The sequence below is a fragment of the Euleptes europaea genome, chromosome 5 (genome assembly GCF_029931775.1).
Source record: "Euleptes europaea isolate rEulEur1 chromosome 5, rEulEur1.hap1, whole genome shotgun sequence".
Lineage (NCBI taxonomy): Eukaryota > Metazoa > Chordata > Lepidosauria > Squamata > Sphaerodactylidae > Euleptes > Euleptes europaea.
In genome coordinates, this window is record NC_079316.1 from 71,279,333 (window position 1) to 71,305,114 (window position 25,782).

Consider the following 25,782-nt stretch of genomic DNA (forward strand, 5'->3'; position numbering starts at 1 on the left):
TATTAAAGGATATTCATGCTTAAGCTATGAAAACTCCAAGGAGAATTGGGCAGCAAATAAAAGATTTGTTAGTTTCAACGAGGCTGCCTGATTTTTCAGAATAATATTCTGAATACAGGCAACTGCAGAATTCTACATACGTTTCAAATTGTATGAACCATTTTTCCAAAAACTTCATTTCAAACCTATCTGTGTGTGTGCACGTGCACACAGTGCCTTGTGTAGAAAATGGGTTAGGATTTTGTTGTGATACTACACCATTCTATTACAGTTAAGTGGCTTCAATTTCAAACTTTTACTTCCAATCATGTGTAGTGTTTTCATATGATTACTCCTGGTAACTTTCCAAACTGGATGACAACGCAAAACGGTGCTTTTTTTAAAGTTTAAATTACACAGCAAGGAATTTATTCACACAACTGCCATCCAAGAACATACAGATTTCCTGTAATTTGTTCCACTCTTTTTCTATCACCTTTTCAAATAACTCCGAGCAAGCAGGCTTTGCTTTGACAGTTTATACTTGACTGGCATGCTGTCCAAAATACAGAGGCGTGATCTCTGCTATTTTCTTTACCAGTGTGTGTCCACAATGGAATGTTATAGATGTTGATTCTTTCGACAACGGACTGCTCTCACTGCTATAAGGGATCAAACTATGAGCAAACAGAAATGGAGGCAAATTAGCATACAGTGCTCTTGCAGACGACTCTGCTAGTTTACTTATATTAATAACCATTTTTTTTCCTACACAGATTTTACAAATATAAACTGGTTTTAGAGGTAAAGAGTGGCTATAAACACCTTGCAGTTTATCCAACAGCCTTGTATTTGAGAAATGGAGGTGCGGAGACAATGGAGTATTTGAGTGGCTTCATACCACAAACTACATTCTCCTCAGAACCCAGGACAAATTCTTGGGTGGAGGCAAGTACTGGCAAACTGTACTGAACAAAAGCAAAAACATCTATGATAATATTTTACTAAGGATTCTTTAGTTTATCCAAGTTAAATCAATCCCAAATTCAGATAATGGGCTCATATTTGACATTTCCCATGAAAAGATTCTCAGCCATAAACACACAATCCGCAGAGCAGCATGTTTAACTCTGCACACGAAGCATTTTTTTCTCGTACAGCATTAAGCTGTTTGTCCCACTTACCGTGCAATAAGGGGAGTAGCTGTTAGTGGGTGTGTGTGTTAAAAACCCTACTACAAATGCCTAACGGCTGCCATGTATCTCAGGGTTGTGACTCAAACCGCTAAAAAGAAAGCTCCAGAAAAAGCTAGTTTGCATTGAACTCTCGGTGCTGCACCCACAGACATTTTTAGTTGTTAGACCTCCACCTGGGCTTCAAATACAGAAACAATCCTGGCAGAGGAGGAAATTTGCAAGCACAAGAAGTTTTAAACACCCCTCGCCCCCATCTGGCCTGACAAATATCCCTTCCACCCTGCATTCACAATACCTCTGTAAACACAGGTGTCAAGGTAATACACAGTTCTGCCTACTCAGCCAAATATTGTGATATATGGTCAAAACTGGATGCATTTTCTCTAAATTAAGGAGGCAGAGGGTCTTTTATTGAAAGTAAAAATAATGAGTAAGGGAAGCTTAACCCTCTTCCTGTGCCTTCTCTATCCATATCCTGTTGCTTTCAGCACTTTTCCCCCCAACCCCGGATCCTATACAAAAATTGAACAAGGATGGAAGAAAAGTGTAGAAAGCAATAGGGTACAGCAAGGGACAGCAGGGGAAAGACACAATTTAGTTGGCCTAAAGGCTCCCTTTTTCTTAAAACCAGACTCCCCACACATACACTTTTAAGAGGAATACATACGGTTGCCAGGTCCCTCTTCGCCACCGGCGGGAGGTTTTGGGGCAGAGCCTGAGGAGGGTGGGGTTTGGGGAGGGGAGGGACTTCAATGTCCTAGAGTCCAATTGCCAAAGCGGCCGTTTTCTTCAGGTGGACTGATCTCTATCAGCTGGAGATCAGTTGTAATAGCAGACGATTTCCAGCCACTACCCGGAGGTTGATAATAACAACACAACCTATGCTGTATTTAACTTAGTTATAACAAAGAATCAGCACAAGGGCTCAACTAATAAACGAACTGTGTATACTAGCAATGCGTTGGTGACCCTTTACCCTCATACCCTACCAGAAAATATTTTTGTTAGTCTTTAAGGTGCTACTGGACTCTTGCCCTTTTCTACTGTATGCAACACTGTACATATACAAAAACATGAACAAAATAATACAATGTGTTAATTCACACAAGACATTCTCAAATTCAGTTACTGTGGATAAATGCTGAAAGAGTCCAAATAAAGTTCGAATGTAAAGTTCAAAGCAAAAAGTCGTACCGCGACCGCCTTTCCGCAGCCGGAGAGAAGATTCAAAGCCAGCTGTGAGACGAGGCGCATGAAACGCAAAATAAAGAACGCCCCAACAGGATTACCGGGTGAGGAGATTGTAGAGTCGGGTTGGAGACCGCGTCTCCCAGGTGCCGGGAGGTCCCGGAAGTCTCCCGGTAGGGAAGACCACAAAAACGAAAGGAGACAATTGTCGACAACGTGAAGTCCAACTAAACGACACCCTAGGTTGGTGCTCGTTTCAATCCTCCATCAGTATGTTGGTCTTCCTTTTAATTTTATGTATGGCTTCTATGTGGGAAACTGCCCACGTTGCGTTAATCGGGTATGAAACCTCTTAATTTTACCCACCAGTAACTGAATTTGAGAATGTCTTGTGTGAATTAACGCATTGTATTATTTTGTTCACGTTTTTGTATATGTACAGTGTTGCATACAGTAAAGGGACACCAACGCATTGTGAGTACACACAGTTCGTTTATTAGTTGAGCCCTCGTGCTGATTCTTTGGTATAACTACCCGGAGGTTGGCAACCTTAGGAATACATGTTACTCCCACTACATTTAAAACCAAATATTAGGAGGCAATGAAAATAGGGAAAGTGAGAAGTAACGGTTAATGGAAAGAATACTTTCAGTTCAGTTACACATACATAAGCTTTGTTTCAGTAAAAGGTAACAAGGAGTTCTGGCAAAGGCTTCACAGAAATAGTTTTGGGGAGAAATCTGAAGAAACAGAGAGAGTCGGTTATTACATTGGTGTTCTCAGAGGAATAAGGGACAGCAACGGGGAGGTGCAGGGTTGTTTAAGGGAGCAGCTCTTTGGAGAGATGAAGGAAGAAGAGCCAAAGTCACAGACAGGAATGTATTGTCATATAAAGGTTGACAGATGAGGAGAACAAGGCCATAGAGAGTTTTGAATGCAAGGACAAGAAGTTTGTGCTAAATCTGGGAATGGGCAAGAAGTCAGAAAAGGGATTTAATGAGGAGTACCATACCAATAGACTGGAGACGTGAATGATTTAGGTGGCACAGGGCTGGCTAGAAGTGGGCCCGAAAGGAAAAAGGTTACCATAGTCAAAGTGACAGATGACCAGAGTTTATGCCACGCAGAGAGAAAGGGCCACATTTTCACAGAGCTGTAGCGTTGACATGGACTGAATATAGAGCAAATAGGGTAGGGTTGCCAGGTCTCTCTTTGCCACCGGCAGCAGGTTTTGGGGGCGGAGCCTGAGGAGGGTGGGGTTTGGGGAGGGGAGGGACTTCAATGCCATAGGCTCCAATTGCCAAAGTGGTCATTTTCTCCAGGTGATCTGATCTATCAGCTGGAGATCAGTTGTAATAGCAGGAGATCTCTAGCCCGTTGCCTGGTGGTTGGCAACCCTTAAATATGGGGAAGCAAACTAAAAAACAGAGAACAGGACCAGATAATTCCCAAACGACTGTCTGTACAGGACAAACAGCCACCATAGTTACTAAGGAAGATGGCAGAGAAAAGAATGCATTTATAATGGATGCGATTAAAACAACTTTTGGCTCCACAAGAGACGTTCAGAAGAGACGCCCAGAAGAATATCTGATAGTATAAGCATATGACCCTTAAGACGAATGGGGGGAGAGACCCATCCATTTCACCCCCTTCACAAGGCAGCCTACTTGCTGGCTGGCGAGCTTGCCCACCTGCAGCACTACCATTTCCCACTTCCCCTCCTACTTGTAGCATTGCTGCCTCTGACTGCCTGCCTCACAGGGAGGTGGTAAGCTCTCCTTCCCTGGAGGTTTTTAAGCAGAGACTAGATGGCCATCTGTCAGCAATGCTGATTCTAGGACCTTAGGCAGATCATGAGAGGGAGGGCATCTTGGCCATCTTCTGGGCATGGAGTAGGGGGTCAGACTAGATGATCCTGGTGGTCCCTTCCAACTCTATGATACTGTAGTGAAGTGTGTGTGTGGGGGACACTCCTGCTCCACCTTCCCCCACCCACAGTGCTCACTCAGTCTGACTGGCTCACTTGGCAGCAAGGGACAGTGGCTTCTGTTACCCATCCCGCTGCACAGCCGCCTCCCTTTGCCTGGCTGACACAGCATTTTTCAATAGTCTTGACCACTGGGTGTATCTTTATAAAAGATACTCTCCCACCACGTGCTGCCCGTCAGCTGCCTCTTCCGCAAGGAAGGTGGATGGAGTGGTATTGGCCAAAGCGCCCCCCCCCCCAAATGGAGGTTTATGTCCTCAGCTCAGGGCTGCCCAGCACAAGGGTGACAGGCTCAGCAGCAGCCAGGCCCACACTGGTAGGTCCGTGGTCAGTGAGACAGGATTATGTTATCCATGGCTGCACATACTACTCATCTCCATGTGGTATTCTTTGTAAACTCCCCCATTTCATTTTAAAGGTTTGGGATTTTTCTGCGAGTTTGTAAAAAGAGCTCCCTTCTCTGTCCATGGTCCTAATGTGTGGATTTAAGTATCCGCATCTACGGCCATGTTCAGAATTAGATATAGCACATGACAACTTCATTTTAATATTGGAATCAATTCAGTCACAGTGAATCAGTATACATTACTACTGATCTTGTTGAAGCTTAATTCTTCATAAAAACTGTATATTCTACATATTCCCTCACTACACAATGCTACAGGAATCTATTTAAATAATAATTGATGTACACTGCTGCAAGTAAATAGGAATTGATTGTTTGACAGCATTACATGTGTTTAACGTATACTGGAACAACTGAAGTGTTTCTGCATTTCCAAAAGAAAATCTCCACCAGCGGTTAATCAGTCACATATTGGAAACAGCAATGAGACATGTAACTTTTTAAAGAGTCTGTACTTGTGTCTTCGGGTTTGTTTGTTTTAATTTACATTAGAACAGACAGGGGAACTACCTGATAGCTTTAAGACAAGGTATAACAAAGCATGTTCCCTCATGGGACCACTTTTATAAAGACTCCTCCAGTGGCATGCACATGATCTTCATTACATCAGCATGTGATCCATAATCTATATATTAGATTCTTATTATCTTTGTGCATGAATTTTTGTTGATAAACCCATGTGAATCTACATTCCCAACTTTCTCTGGACTTTTATAAAGACACACCCAGTGGTCAGGACTATTGAAAAATCAAGGTTCTGGCAACAGATTTTTTTAAAGATAACATGAATTGATAACATACTAACAACTTCTGAGTTTTTCCTATTCTAAGTACCCAACAATTATTTTCTACCCCATAGTTATGTTATACCAAAATTCAAAGGAGATTCTAAAAGACGTGACTAAAGCAGCAAAGAAATATAGTCTGAAGGTTGTATCTTGAAAAATGATTCCTTATTACCTAACTTCATGAGCTGCTACTGAATTAGACAGAGTCGCTAGGCCTAAACTCTACAATGTGTGATGTTAACATGTGAATAAATAAAAGGGGTACTCTAGGCATGTGCAGAGAGCTTTCTCTCCAGCATTAGCAATCACAACCAGCTCTCACGTAAGTGGGACTGAAGAAAGGGGCTTTTAGGTCAGGAGGCATGACGTCTACATTGTTTGGAGCCCTGGCAGCAATCAGTTCAGAAATTAAAGGCTGAGGTCAGTGAATAGACGAGAGAAGAACGGAAAAACAAGCTAGTTTAAAAAGTTAGCAGGCATTTGCCAGATGTGACAAAGAACATAAGAAAGGCCATCAAGTCCAGCAGTCTGCTCACACAGTGGCCAACCAGGTGCCTCTAGGAAGCCCACAAACAAGACAACTGCAGCAGCATTGTCCTGCCTGTGTGCCAATAAACTTGATAAAAGTTTGACCTTTCTTCTCCTTATTTTATACCACAAATGACTAATTATGGAGAGGTTAAGTTAGTAATGTTTTTATGGGCTAGTACCGTCTTGGTTTATTTGCAAGGCTGAGACTTGCATTATTCCTCTCCCCCTTGTTTCCAAGAATATCAGATGGAAATCGGCACTCCAATACTGTTTGTCTATATATCTACTGCAACTGAATGCTACTTAACCAAAACAAACCATTCTAGCAGTCTATATTATTATTTTCACTGGACTTTCACACGTTATGGAGAAGAAAAGTCATCAAAATCAGCAACACTTGTTTCTATGCAACAGCTGCAATCCAGCACTCATAGTCTGTTGAACTGAGTCCTGGTCCAACACGTTTAGGATCAGAGTTATCGGTAAAATTCCTTGAAGGACTGTTAGTAAGACCACCTTGCTTTCCGCAGCCAGTTAAGTATGTCTCAGTTCAGAATTTGCAGTTTTTAAAAACCGAATGAAGACGTTCTCACAAGTGCAAGAATGTGTTATTTGAGCAGCATACGACCTGACAGAAAATTTGTCTTCACACAGACTCCAGCCCGAATAGATGTCTATCTGTAGCCTTCGCTTAGGACACGGCACATTTAGGTTGATGCTTTTTAACAATACGGAGATTATTAGTACTGGAACCCAAGATATGTCCACATACATTATGTTGACAAGCCCTCTCTACTGAATGACAACATAAAAAATGAAAGCAAAAGCCACTTTTCTCCTATTGCTACAGCGTTGTCTTGGTTTTTCCCCTCTCGTTTAGGAAGCACACAAGGGCAAAGGGTATAACTTCAAAAGTGATTTATGGCAGAAGTGACTTGGCATTAACTGTCATTTTGTAATTGGGGCTCTGTAAGAAGTCACATTATACAAGTCATCATACTCAAATTAATCTTGTGAGTTCTAAATGAAAGAACGCCACCACCACCCCCCAAAAAAACCCACCAGATTTTAAAAAACTTGTTCTTTAGCGTCTTATAAAATAAATAAATGGATGAGGGAATGAACGATTTTCAGCTTGCAGTACTGAGATAAACTAAGGGCTCGTTCACTGTTAATGGTGGTAGGTACAATTCCCAAGGGAATATTCAAGGTGTGAAGGGAAGACAAGCCAGGGCAGAGCCACATGTATAAGCAGCAAACATGTGGCAGAGAGACGGGGCCAATCATGGCTCCCCGGCATGTGCCCACCACAAGTTCTCCACTGTTTAGAGACTCCACTTCACACTTTAAGTGTTTCTGTCAAGGAACACATCTGCTGCCATAAAGTATAAATAAGCTCCAAGGCTGTGAGCTTCAACACCCCAGACCTAATGGAAATAAGCTCAACTGAAATCAATGAGTCCACTTAATATTTCTCCCCATGAGATTGTTTCCCTTTCTTCTCTAGAGACACGCCAGCATTTTGACTAAAATTTTGTCTGCACCTCTTTTATTTTAGGGATAAAAAAGTGGAACTTCTACAAACTTGAGACATGGACTGAGCCAAAATAAGTATATAGGGAATCTTCATTTGATAAAGGACCTAAACTAATGTATGAGGAAAATCGAAACTCATAGTATTGTGTACTTGTGTGGGTCACCGTCATCAGAACTATGTGGTTCATCAGGGGGCTGGAGGTGGGGATCTGCCAGGCTAATGATCTGGCTGGGTGACATGGGATCGGACCAGACAGCCTTTTGCTCCCCTTTTGACTTTGACATTTCAGAATGTAGTCTGACCTTGACACTCCAGGCTAGCTAGCTCTCGTCAGATCTCAGAAGCTAAGCAGAGTCAGCCCTGGTTACTTCTTGGATGGGAGACGACCAAGGAAGACCAGGGGTTGTTACGGAGAAGAAGGCAATGCCAAACCACCTCGGAACGTCCTTTGCCTACAAAACCCTGTGGGGTGGCCATATGTCGGCTGCAACCTAATGGCACTTTCCACCACCACCACATGTCAGGGGGGAAAAGAAGTGATTTAACTAGACAAGCCAAGCCAATTCAAATGCAAAGAGTAAAACCGAACTCAGAATAACCACCATCACTAAACTGAATCTTCCTTTTCCAGAACTAAGGTTGCCAACTATGGCAATGTGTTTCCACTGGCCATTTATGCAGGGTCAATTTTGATGCTCACTCAAAGCTCTTTTTAAAAATGTGACCTTTAAAATGCCTATTCACGTTCCCGACACAAAAGGAGAAATTCCACCACCCTCACTTGCCTGATCCTCCTTCCATTGGCAATCGCCGTTGGCATAGCTACCACGCGGCTGTGATTTTGCATGCTTCCTTGAGGGGAGTCTTCGAGGCGGGGGTGGAGCAAACACAAAAGGGTGTGTTAAAGGGGCTCTTAAGAAACATGAAGCCGATATGCGCCGGCTTCACAGTCACTTCTTAAATGACGGTTCAGCGTGAAAAACTCAAAAAAAATATGCGGGGCACTTCAGCCTGGAATGCACTGCTAATTACCAATCATAAATGGCTACTGTTAAAAGAGTTTCAGAGGGGAGCCACGTTGGTCTGCAGTAGAACAGCTAATTTCGAATCCAGCAGCACCTTACAGATTTCCAGAGTTAAAGGATTTTCAAGAGTTAAGGCTCCCTTCGTCAGAAAGTTAAAGTAAGTCATTTATGTCCAACCCCTTCAGAGACAGGTGGACACTACGCAGCATGACGCCAGCCATTCTCACACTCTTGCTGAAGCACAGATTGTGTGATCTTATTTATAGAACTCACTGCCTAAGACAAGGCAGAAGCAGCAGGCTATCTCTCACCCCTTGACTTTGAAGAATGTATATAAAAGCTCATAGGCTCATGATTATTTCCCAATAGGTGAAACATTAAAATGTATTCAAACTTGTCATCTTTTTAGTAAATTACTTGGCAAACAGGGTTTTTAACTATTCTAATAATGAGAATTGATGTCCACAACCTCTAAATCTCCCCAATATTTATACATAACTAGGTAATGCACTTATTTAAAGCACTTGTATAGTTTTATATCATGGATTATAAATGCCTGAGTTACAAATCAGCTCTGAAATTCCAAGCGCCTAAAGTTGCCATACTCCAGGTGGGGCCTCATCTCCAGACTACAAAGATCAGTTTCCCGGGAGAAAACGGCAGCTTCAGAGGGCGGATTCTATGGCATCATATGCCTACTGAGCTCTCTCCACTCCCCAAACACCATCACCTCCAGGCTCTGCCACCAACCTCCAGGAATTTCCCAACTCGGACTTGGCAACTCTAAAGCATCTCACTATTCTGAACACATAAGCGTCTTCAGTTTGGTGTGTTCAAAGGACTAGAGTAGGTCTACAGGGTCATTCTCCAGCACTTTAAAAAACCCTATTTTCCTTCTATACAATGTTTTATTTCTTTTACAGATACAAACACATCAAGGATGCAATCAAGATGTAATAAAAGCCATGGAAGTTTAGTTCCAGTTAATTGGTTGGAATTCCCATTTCACTAATGCCAACTTTGACTGGCTGGTATATGTATATGAACACAGCATACACAGCACAACCCAATACTATTAAAACTAATAAATCTCTTTCTCTCTTTCCTGCTATTCTACCTACCATTATAAGGCACAGGACATTATTAACCAAACCTTGCTTCTCTTTCTAGTGTAATTCTCAGCAGTTAAGAAAATACGGCCCAACTGCCCGTGGCATCCTTCCGTATACTTACATTAGTGTAATTGATGCTTGCTTTTGTTTGCCCATATTGCACTTCTGCAAGGGTGCATGATTATAGTGTTTTCATTAGTGTTATGCATATTCGAAGGGTTGCAGACAACTTTTAAGAACTAATGCAAGCATGCCCAAAGAGGAATAATTACTTTTTCAAAATTACTGTTGTTCTGCCTGGCATCATACAGACCATGAAGACAGCTCTATTGATTGAAGCTTCCACCCATACACCAAATCTAAACAAGTTTTCTGTTTGTTTGGTTGTTTGTAGGGCACAATAGTACTGCAAGGAAAGACAGAGCAATCCTAAACAGTTCAAACAACTCAGAATCCTACTCACTCCTATTCACTGGGGCTTTCTTCAGAACAGTACTGAAAGGTACGTGTTTGTATCCTAGGTTTGGGTGGAAGAGCATTCTCTTTAAATCTTATCATCCGGCATAATTCAGCTATAATCTACACAAATTAATCATACTTCTTGAAGAGATAATGTTTTTTAGATGTTGAAGTTTACAACTCCTATGAACAAAAAGTGTTCTACCATAGCTCATTATGCAAGAATGATGGGAGAGTTCATTTGCTTTTTAAAAAAAATATATATATTCATTCAACCCAAGACCAAGATATTCTAAAACCTCAATGTAACTATGCTTTTTGTTTGAATTATTTGGTGAGCAAACACTTGCTTACAAAAGAGCTGGGCGAGGGAGCAGGAAAAGTTTGACAATACTGCAGGCTAAAGGAGTCGGATGTAAAGGTTTTGTTTGCCAACCAAAATGCACCACCTGACAAACATCAGCGTGATACACAGAAAAATCCAGTGTCCAAAGGAGTTGCTAAGGAGCCGACGTGGATCACTAATGTTTTCCTGCTTATCTGCGTAGCTGGCAAAACCTTTCCATTCTCGAAACACAGCGCTCCGGATCTTCCTTTGCCAGAAACAAAACAAAAAAAAAGCAACTGCTCTCTGTGTATGAAGAGGCGGGTTAGGGAAAGGAGGAGAGGGGAATAAGAATTACAACTATTACGTCCGCGAACAATCGAGATCGGGTCTGCCCCCCCCATTAAAAAACAACAACAACAACACAACAACTGTGATGGAGAATGCCAGGAAAAATACCTTAGCCAGTCTAGCTCCCTGCTAATAAGGGTAAATGGAGGGGGGTTGTTGTTTAAATTTCTGCAAGTCAATGGGAATTTATGTTATATAGTGAGGACTGGATGGTTTCCTAGTTTCTACAGCCAGGGTTGCAAAAAAAAAAAAGCAGCCGCTTCGCACATGCGGGGAGTCGGAAACTGCAAGCCCACTTCGCAAACGTCACAATGAAAATTGAGCAGGACGCTTCCCCAGGGAAGGAGGAAACAGGCTTGCAGACTCCCTACTACGGCGAAGCGCGCCCCCCCCTCCCCACAGATGGTGCCACCCTCCTCCTCTAACTCGCTTCCCCAAGTATCTCCGAGGGACCCATCCGGATCCCCCCCCACCCCCAGCAGCGGCTCCTTCCTTCCTTCCCCGAATCCCACCCAGTCGCGAAAGCCTCCCCCTTTCGCCCCTGGGACAAATAAAGCGCCTCCAGCCCCCCCCCCCTGCAGATCCCAAAGTCGTTTGGAGAGAGGAGGGAGTGTCCAGGCGGCTCGCCCAACACCCCCACCCGCTTTGCAATATCCTTGTTAGTCTTGAAGGTGCTCCTGGACTCCTGCCCTTTTCTACTACTGCAGACAGACTAACACGGCGACCCACTGGGAATTAACCCCTTTGCAATCGTTGAGCCTTATCGCGACTTCCAGCGGCAGGAAAACTTTCTACTCGTTACATTCAAGTACAGCGGTGGCGGCGGGGGGTAGAAAGGGGGGGGGTGTTTGCACCACGCAAGGGGGTCTCTGCAGCCTCCGGAGGAGGAAGTCCCCGGCCGGAGCGGCGTGAAACCCCCCCCTCTCCTTCCCCTCCCCTCTCCATCCCTTCCCGTCCCCTCTCCACGCCCCCTTTCTCCCCACCCCCCTTCTCCCCACCCCCCTTGTCTTCTTGGCCGAGACTTTGGCAGCGCCGCCAACCGCGGGGTTACCCTGCTAATCTGCTGGCAGATGTTGTCCATCACCCTCCGCACTAAGTCAACAATGCCGAGCCCAGCAAAACAAAAGGCTCCCACTTCACCTCGTTTAACGCCTCTCACTTACTCTCGGTTGGGGGGGGTCGGATTTGGGAGAGAGGGAGGGGAGGGGAGAGGAGGAGGAGGGCAGAACTTATTGTCATCCTCTCCCCCCCTCCTTTCCTCTCCTCTCCCCCGCGCAACAGCAACAACAACAAAAAGGCTTTCTCCGACTCTCTTTTTTGGGGGGGGTTGGAGGGAAGAAAAAGGGGGGCGAGCGGGGCCCGACTGCCTCACATCTGTCCCATCGCAGCTGTCTTGGACGCCCAGGCACTCTTCGCCTCGCAGAAAACACACACACACACACACAAAATCGAGGGGGGGGGAGAAATAGATGCTTTGGAAAGGGGAGAAACGCACACAGGCACAAACGCGCGCGCGTCAACGCAAGCCCTGGCTCGGGGGGGGGAAAGCCTTCTCGGCACGCACAAACGCGCACCTTCCCCATCCGACCGGGGACTAGGAAAAGCCAATTTGTTCGGGGGGGGGGGGAAGAGTTGAACGGCAGGGTCTCCCCCATTCGGATTAAAAGCCGGCCAGGGAGGAGGGGGAGATAGGACCCAAGACGTCCTCACGTTTCGAGCGCTCCCCTTGTCCTTTCAATATATATATATATATATATATATATTTTCCTGCTGGCTATATAATATATATGTGTGCGCGCGTTGCTGCTGGCTTCCCCTCTCTGGATGGCGCAGCGAAGCGAGGACACATGGACACCCAGCCCGGGCACCAACATTACGACTGCAGGTAGGCTGCGAAGGCGAGAGAGGCAGCCAGCCAGCCAGCCAGCCAGCCAGCCGCCCTCGGCTCCCTCCACCCCCGCCAGCCCTTACCTCGGCGTCGGCTCCGGGCGTCCACCGGGAGCCGGGGGGGGGGTCCCCACTCGCCCTGCCGAGCCCCGCTCGCTCCGGTCCAAGCCGCTGCCCGGGCTCTTGTCAGCGCCGCATCGCCGTCGTCCGTCGCCGTCGTTCCCCCCCGTCCCCTCCCTCCTTCCCTCCTTCCCTCCTTCGCCCGCCTCCTCCTCCGGCTCGCCGCGCCCGGGGCTCTGGCTGCCAGAGATCCACCTTAAAAATGACACACACACACAAAAAAAAAACTTAATCCTCTCCTCCTTCGCCCAGCTCCAAGTGAGGACTTGGGGGGGGGGGGAGAAGGAAACGGAGGAGGATTCTAATTGCAACTTGGAATTTCCTTTTTTCTTTCTTTCCTTTAAACCAGAAGTCTTTGGCTGGTGTTCCTCCAGCTCCCAAAACCTTGGGGGCGCGCAGCCTCTGCCTCCTCCGTTGCGCTGAGTCGCTAAAGGGAGGCAGGGGCTCGGTTGCTCCCTCTCGCGCTTTTCTTTTTTCTCTCTCTCTCTGTGTGTGTTTTTTTCCCTTTTTGGGCAATAGGCGGGGTCTCCCCTTTGCAAACCAATGACACAAACCCACATGGGCCGGCCTCGCCCCCTACGGATACTCTCCGCTGCAAATAGGCTTTCTCAGGGGATTAGTGGATCAGCTAAAGTACAAACAGACGCAGCGAGGAAGAAAGGGGGAAAGGGAGGGGGGGACAAGGAGAAGGAGGGGGCGGCTCCTCGGCGGCGCTCGCGCCCTCTCGCTTCCTTCCCCCCCCCGCCGCCCCCCACTCACCCACCCACCCACCGCGCGCGCCCCCCCCTCCCCCCGGCGCTGGACTTTCGCGGCTCCCAAGTTGGCAAGACTTAAAAGAGGCCGCGCTTTGGGCGAGGGGAAGGGGCCGGCGGGGGACCGGGAAAGAAAGTGCAGCCTCCCCCTTCCCCACCCACCCACCCCGGCCATGTGAGCAGGAAAAGGCGATTGTCTTGCTGCCTGCCTGGCTGGCTGGCGGGAGGCTGGGGGGCCGGCGCTGGCAGCACCGATGCGCATAGCGGCTCCTGCGTCCCCGCCGCCGTGCCAGGGGCTCGCCTTTCTTCCCTGGCCACGTGCGGCGGCCGGCGGCGGCCCGTCCCCCACGTGGGGTGGTCGGTCGCCTTCCCGGGATCGCCGCGATCCTGGGGGTGCCCCTTCCCTAAAGGATTAAGGGGGCTTTTCGCGGAGAAGGGGGGGGGGGTCCGGGCGTCAGGCTAAGCCGTAAACCCGCTGGGCGTTGGGCAGGCGCGCTCGACGCTCGCCAGCGTTTTGCGCGTCGAGGCGACGGCCCTAGGGGCTACCGCATTATGTGTTCCCAGCGGTGGATTGAGAGTTTGAAAACGTTATAAAAAATTCTCTTCGCACTTTCTGTGTATTCCCAGCGATGGATTAAGAGTTTGAAAATGTTATAAAAAATACTGTTCGCACTTTCTATGTATTCCCAGCGATGGATTGAGAGTTTGAAAATGTTATAAAAAATTCTCTTCGCACTTTCTGTGTATTCCCAGCGATGTATTAAGAGCTTGAAACTGTTTTAAAAAATACTGTTCGCACTTTCTATGTATTCCCAGCGATGTATTAAGAGTTTGAAAATGTTATAAAAATACTGTTCGCACTTTCTATGTATTCCCAGCAATGGATTAAGAGTTTGAAAATGTTATAAAAAATACTGTTCGCACTTTCTATGTATTCCCAGCAATGTATTAAGAGCTTGAAACTGTTATAAAAAATACTGTTCACACTTTGTTTGGCCCCTTTAGCTGTGAAGACGCCTTCCAACCATTTTTTAGCCGTGGCCTACCCTTTTAAAGCGCTGTTTTTTATAACATTTTCAAACTCTTTTAATACATCGCTGGGAATACCTAGTGCGGTAACAGCCTATGTATTCCCACCGATGTCTTAAGAGTTTGAAACTATTATAAAAAATACTGTTCACACTTTGTTTGGCCCCTTTAGTTGTGAAGACGTCTTCCAACCATTTTTGGCATCCAAAAACCCTTTTAAAGCGATGTTTTTTATAACATTTTCATTGCTGGGAATGCATAATGCGGTCACCCCCCTAAAGACCCCTTGCTGGGGACCAGGCTCCGTTGCTGGCTGCGGGACTTGCCCCGTACTTAAGATCGCGTGGCAGGGCTGCGAGTCCAATAAGGGGTAAGGCCCGCTTGAAAATGTAGGGCCAGCGATATTGGCCATTTATGCATGGGAAGTTTTGCCTTGGGTTTGCCACTCTTTAGATGCACAGTTTCCTGTCCAAATTCTCAAAATTCAACAATAAGCCCCCGTGTAGAGTTTTGAAAATCTGGATGGGGAAAATGTGCGTCTAGAGCACTGGTTCCCAACCAGGGGTCCGTGGACCCCCAGGGGTCCCTGAGAACTAAATTAAGGTCCGCGAAACAAAAGTTATAAACCCATAATAAATTAATATTTTCAATTAAAAGTTTTCTGTTGTAAAAATATATATTCAAATATTATTCTAAGTTTAATGTTTAACTAACAGTTATGATTAAATATTATTTTCAAATTCTCTGCATTTTTATTTTGAACCTTGGGGTCCTTGCACCAAACAAAAAAGTCCTAGTGGTCCCTGGTCAAAAAAAGGTTGGGAACCACTGGTCTAGAGAGTGGCAAACCCAAGGCAAAACCTCCCATGCATAAATGTACTGTGGAACACTTAACCCGAGTGTTTCAGGTGACTGGTTTGATACGCTAGTGCCTGGAGCGAACGCTGCAAAGGATCCGTGGGCCAATAAGGTGCTGTTCTGGCCGGGTTAAAGAAGTTCTTTCTGTGGGGACAAATTTCTGAAAAGTTTAGCAGCATTCCTTTGTTGCAGCAAGCAAGCAAAGTCTTGTGGCATCTTAAAGTCCTTAACTCGCACATTTTGTACTATACTTGCAGTGGTTCTCAACCTTTTTTTGCTCCATTCCTCCCTTTCACCATTGTTCAGAATATAATTCCCCCCTTCCAAAGATAGTCATAAACTTTATTGAATGTCACAGATTAAATTAAAAACAAACTACCATTTTACAGATTGTACAAAACCTACAGGACATCACACTTTGCTGAATAGTGGTCCCAATCCCCCCCCGGGAACCCTAACACCCCCCCCCCAGTAGAGGAATTCTCCCCCTTGTTGAGAACCCATGCGCTACAGTCTATATCTGTAAGTTTGTAATATGCCACAACACTTATTTCCACCTATTCGGTTTAAATAAAACACCAGCCACTGCCATGTGGAATGTTGGACCAATTTTTTGCACACACCCAGGCAGGGACATAACTTGTATGGTTATATTCAGTGGGGCCTACTCCCAGGAAAGTCTGCACAGGATTGTAGTGGGATTCTGATTGTTCTAGAAGGTACTGGTTCTAGAATGAGGCCTGATCTTTTGGGTGCTGAATCTGATAGACGATCTGGGAGATAATGTGAAGGAATCTAGCTACATTTTGTTTTTGTTTTAGAAAAAGTGTATTTCAGAGTGCATATTGCATCGTAGACCTTTTCTGCACACGAGTTACTCCTGATTTTCTTGGGAGTTCATCCACAAGCAATGGAATCGGTCTGGGCAGCATTCTTCTGCACATCTGCCCCCGTGCATTTTTACACCTGTGGAGTCAGTTTATTTTCTTCTTTCTGTCATTATTTTCTTTCTTATCTATTATCTTATTTTCAAGGGAGGGTGCTGTCGTCATTGGTGGCATCAGAGTTGCTGTAATCTTGTGCAAAGGTGGTAGAGGCTTTGTTCTCCCTTGTATGTGAACATTGTTGTTAGCGTGTTGTATTCCCTTTTTGTGGATGTATTTTTTGTAAACGTCAGTTTCCCACTAAGAACTGCATGTGTGCCTTTTGTGTGGCTGTTTATGCTTCTTTGTTCCTTGGCTATTTACAGACAAAACATTTAAATAGCTACCTTTCTACTGGTAGGACAGGGGGGCCACAGGAAGGAAACAAGGTCGGAAGGGGGGCCACAGTCGGAAAAAGGTTGAGGAACCACTTTCCCTTGTGGAGATTTGCTTTTTCCCTTATATCCACAAGGGAGCTAGAGGCTTTTTTTTTTTTTAAGTGAAAGCTGGGAATTCAGAGAACCTGCTTAAACTATCATTTCATCAGTGCAGCTTTAGCTCGCTATTTTAGGGCCTTTACAAAAATTGAAATCACTTGTAGGGGGGGAGAGGGCGTGGTTTAACGATGATGACAGTCCAATCATTGAAAAGTGGGCTGGAGGTAGGTGGGACAAAGAAAGCCAATGGGAATATTATGTGTAAGGGAAAAGCCGATTCAAAATCACCTTCCATAAAAACATTGGGGTAACAGTGGTCTCAAAAGATCCAGGGGGAAAAAAACCAGGGGGAAAACACACACAAAACTGAAAATTAAAGGTACAAAAATGCTTGCGGAAACCAGGGAATAAACCGTAGCAGTATGGGGCTAGAGCCAATGGGGGGAAAAAACCATGCAGGAAAAGTCCATATAAAAGTGCATGTCTTTCCACTTTATTTTGCTCTTGCCTTGTGAGGAAGAGCCTTGGAAGCGTAGCTCTTATTTATCTCAAGGCTTAGTTTGTGGTTCTCAACAAGGGTGTTCAAAGCAGGTCCAGAGTGTAACTACCTCTAGTCCTACTTCGATACTAGAGTGCACACCGGGCATAGGGCCCTGGGGAAAGCATGACTTTTTTTCTTCTGGACCCCTGCGCTCCACACAAGAAGCCAACCTTTGCAGGCTAAAGCACTCACAAATCTGAATTGTGAAGACTGGAAGGACTGAATTTACACACCAGATTCACTAAACTGAGTGCCGCTGTGACTGTATGTGCACGCACTCCTGCCGTCAGCAGTAAGAAGAGTGCTGGCAGATCAGTCTCTAAGCTTGGCTTTGTCGACTCGAGCTTCCGGCAGCAGCTCAGAAGCCTTTTGGCACCACCCTGTCGTTTCCCCCCAACAATGTTTATTTGAATGTGCGATTATTAGATCACACATTCATCATTGCCCCGTACAGAGCGCATGCCGTTTGAAATGGATGTGGCAGAGCCTCGGGATAAAAGCCACCAGACATGCTGAGCCCCTTCTGATGACATCTTAAAGACAGAGGAGCTGATGCGCACCCCCCCAAGATGCACTAAATTAGATTTGAATATCATACAGTCACATTACGGCATTCAGATGCTGAATGTGAGATAGTGAAAGCACGTTAGGATACACGTTGTTTGGGATTTGGATTCTGCATTACTTGGAGGATGACTGTTAGCAGTGTCATTCTTCATTTTTGCTTATCACAAAGATGTGGGCAGGTGGTGATCTTATCTGTTTTGTTGTTGCCGCTGTCTAATCTGGCTGTCCGTGTTATGTTCATTTCTTACTGCTTAGTCAGTAAGGAAACAGAATCCATAGCTGAGCAAAATAAAAACCTGATCCCCTGATAAACTGCCTACTGGAATCCTTATCGCTATTTGAATTGTTGTAGGTGAAACTACATCAAGAGTTTTATGTTCAACCAAAAGCCTAATTTCTCTATCTTTGTATATTTAATCCCACAGTGTAATATCTGGCCATTTATCTGGGTATCCTGGAAATAATTAGAATTGAGCAGTTACTAGTGAGGATGTGTGTTTGCTGTAAGGGTCTTTCAGGTTAAGTCAAGTTTATTAATACGGTTGACTGACCAATCACGTGCCAGCACATCAAAATTTCCAGACACAATAGTTTTGCACTGCAGAATCACAGACTACCCATACATATAAAGATGTAAGGGTCAATAAAAGCACCCCCTGGTTAAAATTATCACATTAAAACTGATAAAACTAAAATATTCTAACTAATTCTCTAATAAAGCTCTGCGTATTTTAATAGCAACAGCGCAGAACTCGGCAGTTTGGAGCGTAAGCTGAGGGTCTTCTAATAGGAACTTCTTTGCCAAAAGCTCAGCTGACTCTTCAGGGAATTTACCAAGTAGGGGGGAAATAAGCTTTGATCTCACTTTGTGGTAGAATGGGCAACATATCAGTGCATGTTCGATGGTTTCAATGTCCCCTGTTCCACACGGACATAACCTCTCTGATCTAGGGATCTTCTTATATTTCCCTTCTAAAACAGCCGATGGCATCTGGCAAGGGTAAAGGCCTTCCTATAGGGCTGTAACAGGTTGAGTATTCCTTATCCAGACTGTTTGGGACCAGAAGTGGACCGTATTTCGGATCTTTCTGTATTTTGGAATATTTTGGAATTTTTGCATATATATGAGATATCTCGGGGATGGGACCCAAGTCTAAACATGAAATTCATTTATGTTTATATATGTTTAATATACACTCTATACACATAGCCTGAATGTAATTTAAAACAATATTTTTAATAATTTTGTGTACATTGAACCATCAACGGCGCTGCCGAGGACCTGTGAATAGCGTCTGCATGCCGGCTCAAAAGGTCCAGTTTTTGGATCAGTCCAGATATCGGATATCTGTATAAGGGACACTCAACCTGTACTGTACTTGCTATTTCTACAGATCCACATGCACCATTAGACTCCTCCATTGGTATACAGACAGACAGCTGCTTACTCGGGGGGGGGGGAATCTTGTTGGTCTGTAAAGTGCCACAGACTCCTCTTTTTTGCTCAAACAGATTACTACAGCTATGCCTCTGGAATTATTACTTGGGAGTAAATCCCAGTTAATTTAGAGGAATTTATTTCCAGTAAGCATGCAAAGGATCTGGCAGTGAAGGGCTGTAAAGTCCCTGGTTCAGATCCACTTCAGCCATGAATATATTAGTAGCACAGTCCTAAACAGAGCTACTTCCTTCTAAATCCCTTGAAATCAGTGGGCTTGGAAGGGTGTGACTCTGTTCAGTAGGGTTGCCAACCTCCGGATGCTATCTGGAGATCTGTTACAACTAATCTCCAGCCAATAGAGATCAGTTCACCTGGAGAAAATGGCCACTTTGACAATTGGACTCTATGGCATTGAAGTCCCTCCCCAAACCCCGCCCTCCTCGGGCTCCACCCCCAAAAATCTCCAGGTATTTCCCAACCAGGAGCTAGAAACCCTACTGCTGAGGATTGCACTGCAGGTGGCCTTAGGCAAACCACTATAATTCATTTGGCCTCCTCCCCCTCCCTGCCTATTTGCAATATGGGGATAATAAGGCCTGATCTACTTTACAAGATCATTATCAAGATTAGATTAGATAAGTAAAGCTCTTTGAATGCTAGCATGATAGGAAAGCTATGGATTATTATTCTATTTCTTTGATACTGGAGCTATGGTGGTGGAAAGTGCTAGGCAAGAGACATTCAGAGGTAGTTTGCCATTGCTTGCCTCTCTGTAGCGACCCTTCCATGGTGGGCTCCCATCCAGATACTGACCAGGGCCCACCATACTTAGCTTCCGTTATCTGACAAGATTGGGTTAGCCTGGGCCATTCAGGTAAGGGGGACTGGAGCTATAAGATTATATATACTGATAATTCCGCATGGAAATAACCTCCAGAAGCAGGAAATTGGATATACTGTCAAACAAATGTTTTGTAGACACTTTTGTCAGAAATTACTTTTCTGATATCTTTTCCAGTGTTGTCTAGTGGTTAGACTATCATACTGGGATCTGGGAGCCCTGGGTTTGAATCCCCAGTCTGCCATGAAGCTCTGAGTTTGAATCCCCAGTCTGCCTTGGGCCAGTCACACTCTCAGACTAAACTACCTCACAGCGTTGTTGTGAGGATAAAATGGAGGAGAGGAGAACTATTACATTTGATTTGCTGTACTCTGGTAGGGGAGAGATGTTTCTGAACAGATACATTTTTTAAACTGCCTTTATAATTCATTTGAGCAGCCAGTTCCTAACAGTTTTTTTGGGTCAATTCAGACACAACCGTTTTGGCTCCTGGCTGCTATTGGTTTTTTTTTTTTTTTTACCTGTTCAAACAAAGCCATTGGCAACCCAGGGCTCAGCTTTTTTAATGGAAACTGCTTTCTCCCGTTTTCAGTTCTTGCGCTTCTGAATCGCTCCAGTGTGCTGTTTGAATTGTCTGGAGTGCTTCTGAAAGGACCTCTATCCCCTTCCCCCTGCCTTTTTTCATGAGTCATACTTTTCTAGCTTTTTTATACACTCTAAGAATTGCTCTATAGTGCTATAGCAGCACCATTGACATGCATGTAGCTGAAAAAGAACGCTGCACGGAAAAAGGCAGGGGAAAAATAGTAGCGCTGTTTGAAACAGCCAGAGTGCTTTAGAGACGGCTCATAGACGGATTGAAAGCTATATGAAACACCCATCCCTGTATCGCTGTACTCGGATTTGGGCCAACAACAGATGACATTGGGCTTAGAATGGTAATCTGAAAGGGGCCTCAATGAGTTATTAAGCTGGTATACAATGTTCAGGCTTTCCAGTTACCACTGATAATGACTGTGCAGTCCTACACAGGGTTATTTCAGTCTAAGACTATTAAAAACCAATCAGCGTACACTGGAGTATTTCTGCATAGGACTGCACTATTACCGTGTGATATGGACTCAAAGGTGCTAGAACATTTTACTTGGAGCGACAGTTCGTATATCAATGTATTCATTTTTAAATAGTTGTTTGCGCAAACAAACAACTGAGGTGCTGGAGAAATTGATAATAATTATAATTAATAATGGATGGCGTTTGTGGCTTGAACCGAGTTCCTTTCCTTGTGCTCATAAAGAAAACAAGACCCAGTAAACCCACAAGAGAGAGATTCAGTCACAGGCTGGTTTGTAAAGGTTTCAGCTCGCACATGATAAATGTGATTTTAACATGTGCCAAGTGAACTCTTATCACCCAACAAGTTCAAGAAACCTCACGCAGCAAAATAAAAAGTGCAATATCACTGGAGAATCCGGGCAGAAAGGCTGTACCAGAGCAACTTCAGCAAGACATTTCAAGGAAGATCACAACACTAGTAAAGTGAGTTTAATTTCTTTGGACAAAGATTGTCTAGTTGTCTTTAGATGAGCAGCAGAAGGAATTTTGGCAAGGGGACTGCTTCTGTCATGGATTTTGTGGTGTTGAGAGGAGCCCCACATCAGAAACTTTTTCTTGATTACACAGCTACTAATTTATTTATTTGTTTACTTGTTTCATTTAGAACGAGGATTTCTATCTCCATCCTGGGAAATGCCTGGATATTTGGGGGCGGAGCTTCTGGAGGGTGGCATTTGGGGATGGGAGGTAGCTCAGCAGGGATTTTATTCCATAGCGTTCACCCCTAAACGGTCATTTCCTCCAGGGGAACTGATCTCTGTAGTCTGGAGATCGGTTGTAATTCCAGTAAAACTCCAAGCTCCACCTGGAGGTTGACAACCTTATTTACACCCCAGGGGGAACCTAAGGCAGCTTACATTTTTCTCCTCTCCTCCTCCATAGCCCATCAACCCCCTTAGGCCACCATACGGCAGCTCTATCCACACCCCCTCAGCTCTATCCCCCCACTCTGCATTAAGAAAAGTAGCATGCTATACAGTTGAAACCCACCATTCTTTGTACTCTAGCTTTTCATGTGCAGAATGTTTGAGATTCAGGAGATATCCAGTCATTTCAAAGATAGTAGTTTAAACTGGTATTGTCCCAGGAAGGCTGTTTGATATAATTCCTCTGAATTTATACACTGGCTTTTACGTTTACTAGTTCTGGCTGAGGAAAGGCTTTCCGGCTTTTCCAATTACTTGTTTAAAAGAGAGGAGAATTTTCTCTACATAATTTATTCCAGAACTTCGTATATTCTATTGTAAACTGGTTTGGAAGTAAAAAGGTAAAGGTCCCCTGTGCAAGCACCGCGTCATTCCTGACCCCTGGGGTGACATCACATCCCGACGTTTACTAGGCAGACTTTGTTTACGGGGTGGTTTGCCAGTGCCTTTCCCAGTCATCTTCCCTTTACCCCCCAGCAAGCTGGGTCCTCATTTGACCGACCTCGGAAGGCCGAGTCAACCTTGAGTTGGCTACCTGAAACCAACTTCCGTCGAGATCGAACTCAGGTCGTGAGCAGAGCTTGGACTGTAGTACTGCAGCTTACCACTCCGCCACGGGGCTCCTGGTTTGGGAGTGGCCATGCCAAAATAGCAGTGTAAAAAGTTTTGTAGTAATTAAGAAGCAAATGAGTCCATGTGTTGAATCAAAAGGAAATGATATTTTAAGTATCTTACCTTGAAACAAACAAAAATGGAAGCCGCTTGGCCCTAATACTTTCTAGGGTACATCAGGTGGCAAATTCCTGCACTGTCCGAGAGGTTGAGTCCCCAATCTTTTTGAGCCTGCAGCATATTTGGAATTCTGACATAGCGTGGTAAATGCAGCAACAAAATAGCTGCCACAAAATAGATGGAGTCAGCCACAAGATGATTGCCACAGATTAATTTCATCTGCATAGCCAATCAGAAGTCTTGCTGGACAAAAGCCCTACATGGCCCCACCCACTTCCTAAAAGCACTTGGCAGGCTCCAGAAAAGGTGTCAGTGAGTGCCATCGTGCCCACAGGTACCACATCGGGGATCCCATGCTACACCTTATAAAAAAGCTCCAGAATGTATCCCATGGAAAGGTAGATATCTTTTCCTCAAGACACATTCAAATTCAGTGTGGGACACTAACAACATAGCCTACAGAAGTCTCAGCCTGGAAGGCTGAAACATCTTGACTAGGTAGGATACAAGGATTGGACTTATTTAGATGGACACATTTCCAACACTAGAGATGTCAGAAAATTTCCACCTGAGATTCAAAGCAAGAAGAGCTGGTTGAAGAAAGCATTGTGAAGCTCTGAATTAGGGTGCCTAAAAGGCTAACTGCATGTTACAAATACACATATTCATGAAGTAGATACCATTATTATTTTTTAAAGGCAAATAGCTTTGGGAGAGGGTAATTTTGAGCAGAGGAGCTTAATCTTTTCCCGTTTCTCTGCTCAAAATTGCCCCACCCATGGCCCAAATGGAGTGCAAAATGCAGTTTATTTTTGACACAAAGAGAATGGGAAAATGAATATTACTGTTCTCTTTGAAGGAAGCAAAAGTATCAGTCTTGGCAGTGTCCTCCTTTAAGACCTCTGAAGCAATGATGATGGACAGAGTTTCATCTGAATCAAAGCTTAATAGGATAAAGATCAGAACTCGTTTTCAGTGTCAAGACCCAGTCCTGGACTGTATAAAATCGTATTAAAGAGAATGGCTCAGTTCAGGCATAATGCAAATCAATGGTTTAACTAGTCGGCTCACAGACCATTCTGGTTTGCCTTGACAAATACTGGTTTTGTTTCCTCATTTCTGTACCCTGAGAGGACATCACCGGAGAACAAGCAAAGATTAAATAAGGGTGTCTATATTCAAAACAGAAGGTAAGACTAACCACGGTTAATAAACCAACTTCAGATCCTGGCTTGGCAGACCATAACTCATCTTAGTGAAGTGGTTTACATTCAGACAATCCTACCGGCCATAATTAGTTTAATTAAATTATGGTTTCACATGATGTCTGAACTGAGCCAAGGGCTTTGAAATATGCATACTTCTTTCCCTCAACAATGGGTATCACAAACTAGCCTTTGGACACACCTGTGATGAGATTTAAGAAATCTTAGATCTCAAGGCATGATATCCAGGCATTCTTGTACAGTGTCACAAAGTTTTTATAACGGAAGAAAATATCCAAATATAAGAACACATGGTTCAATTTTTAACATACTGTAGTCTTCCTTTATAAAAACTGTTAACATAGCATAGGCGGTAAGGGCAGAATAATACATTGAATTAAAGACAGGCCTGCAGATAACATAGGTCAGCTGTGCTCTTTTCTTTTCCCCTAAAGAACAGTCACATGCCTGGGGAAAAGTCCACAATCTTAAAATGCATTAAAGTGACTCCAGAGAACTGATAGTGCTAGACTAAATTACAAAACCAGATTCTGTTTTTACCAAAAAATCGGACACCTGCTTATGCATGATTTTTTTAAAAAAATCAAATGGTATTTGATTTTCTCTTTTTCTCTCTCCATCTCCAGGCAGGCTTTCAGAGTATAAACAGTGGTAGTAAAAAAGGTACTTATCCCTCTGACCTTTTAAAGGCTTTCGTTTGTTGAATAAATTAAACCTGCAAAATACACTTATGTATTACAAGTATCAGCACTCAGTCTGAGAGCAACCAAGTATTGGGAGTGTCAGATTTATTTAGAGTTTTCTTTATGTTGTCAGGCAGGGTTAATTTTACTTATTCAGATCCACTCTGCACTGCATCCAGTTATTAATGCTAGATATTCACTATTCTAGTCCAGTGTTGGGATTAACTATTTACCAAATCCTTAATAGAAAATCTGTGGTGACTATCACTGAAGTACTTATAGGTGATGCATTGTAATTATTTAACAGTAAGGAGTACACACTTCTCTTAGAAATACCATGGATTTCCATTAGCAGGGCATTTGGTGTCCACATTTTGTTTCCAGATCCTCCAAACCTATGCACCAGTTTTCAGTTTGCTAAATGCAATCCCCCCCACAAAAAAAAGATAAGAGACACAATCTAACTTGTATACTTCATTGATAGGTCATACCCTTCCGCAAGGTATGAGTTGTAAAAATATCACACGCAATTTGTTGAAGAACAAGCTGTCTTTCTTTAAATAAGCTAATTTGCATACACAAATATAGACAGAGAAGTTGCAAAGATTTATGTGCTGCGTTGTTTAAGAATATACCTAGCTTGATTCCTGCAGCTGCAGTGCAGTTGTAAGCAAAGTACCCTTGATTCTCTAAGCTGTGTGTCTGTAGCAAGCACCTCCTGAGCAAACCATGCTATTAGGACAATTGTACCAGGCATATTCCCCAGATTCTTTTCAAAGTGAACTAAGCTCATCTGTGAAGCTATTCATTTCACCA

At 44.2% G+C, this 25,782-nt stretch overlaps 1 protein-coding gene across 2 annotated transcripts in view; it reads right to left on the reverse strand.

Annotated features, from left to right (window-relative positions):
* CTBP2 (C-terminal binding protein 2) overlaps positions 1–12,881 on the reverse strand; it is a 274,992-nt gene extending 262,111 nt beyond the window's left edge. Inside the window, exon 1 of one of the 2 annotated variants that reach the window (XM_056849544.1) lies at positions 12,859–12,881. The gene's annotated coding sequence lies outside the window, so the exon portion shown is untranslated. The remainder of the gene's footprint in view (positions 1–12,858) is intronic. The other variant, XM_056849545.1, reaches the window with a different exon arrangement.
* Positions 12,882–25,782: the final 12,901 nt, after the last annotated feature.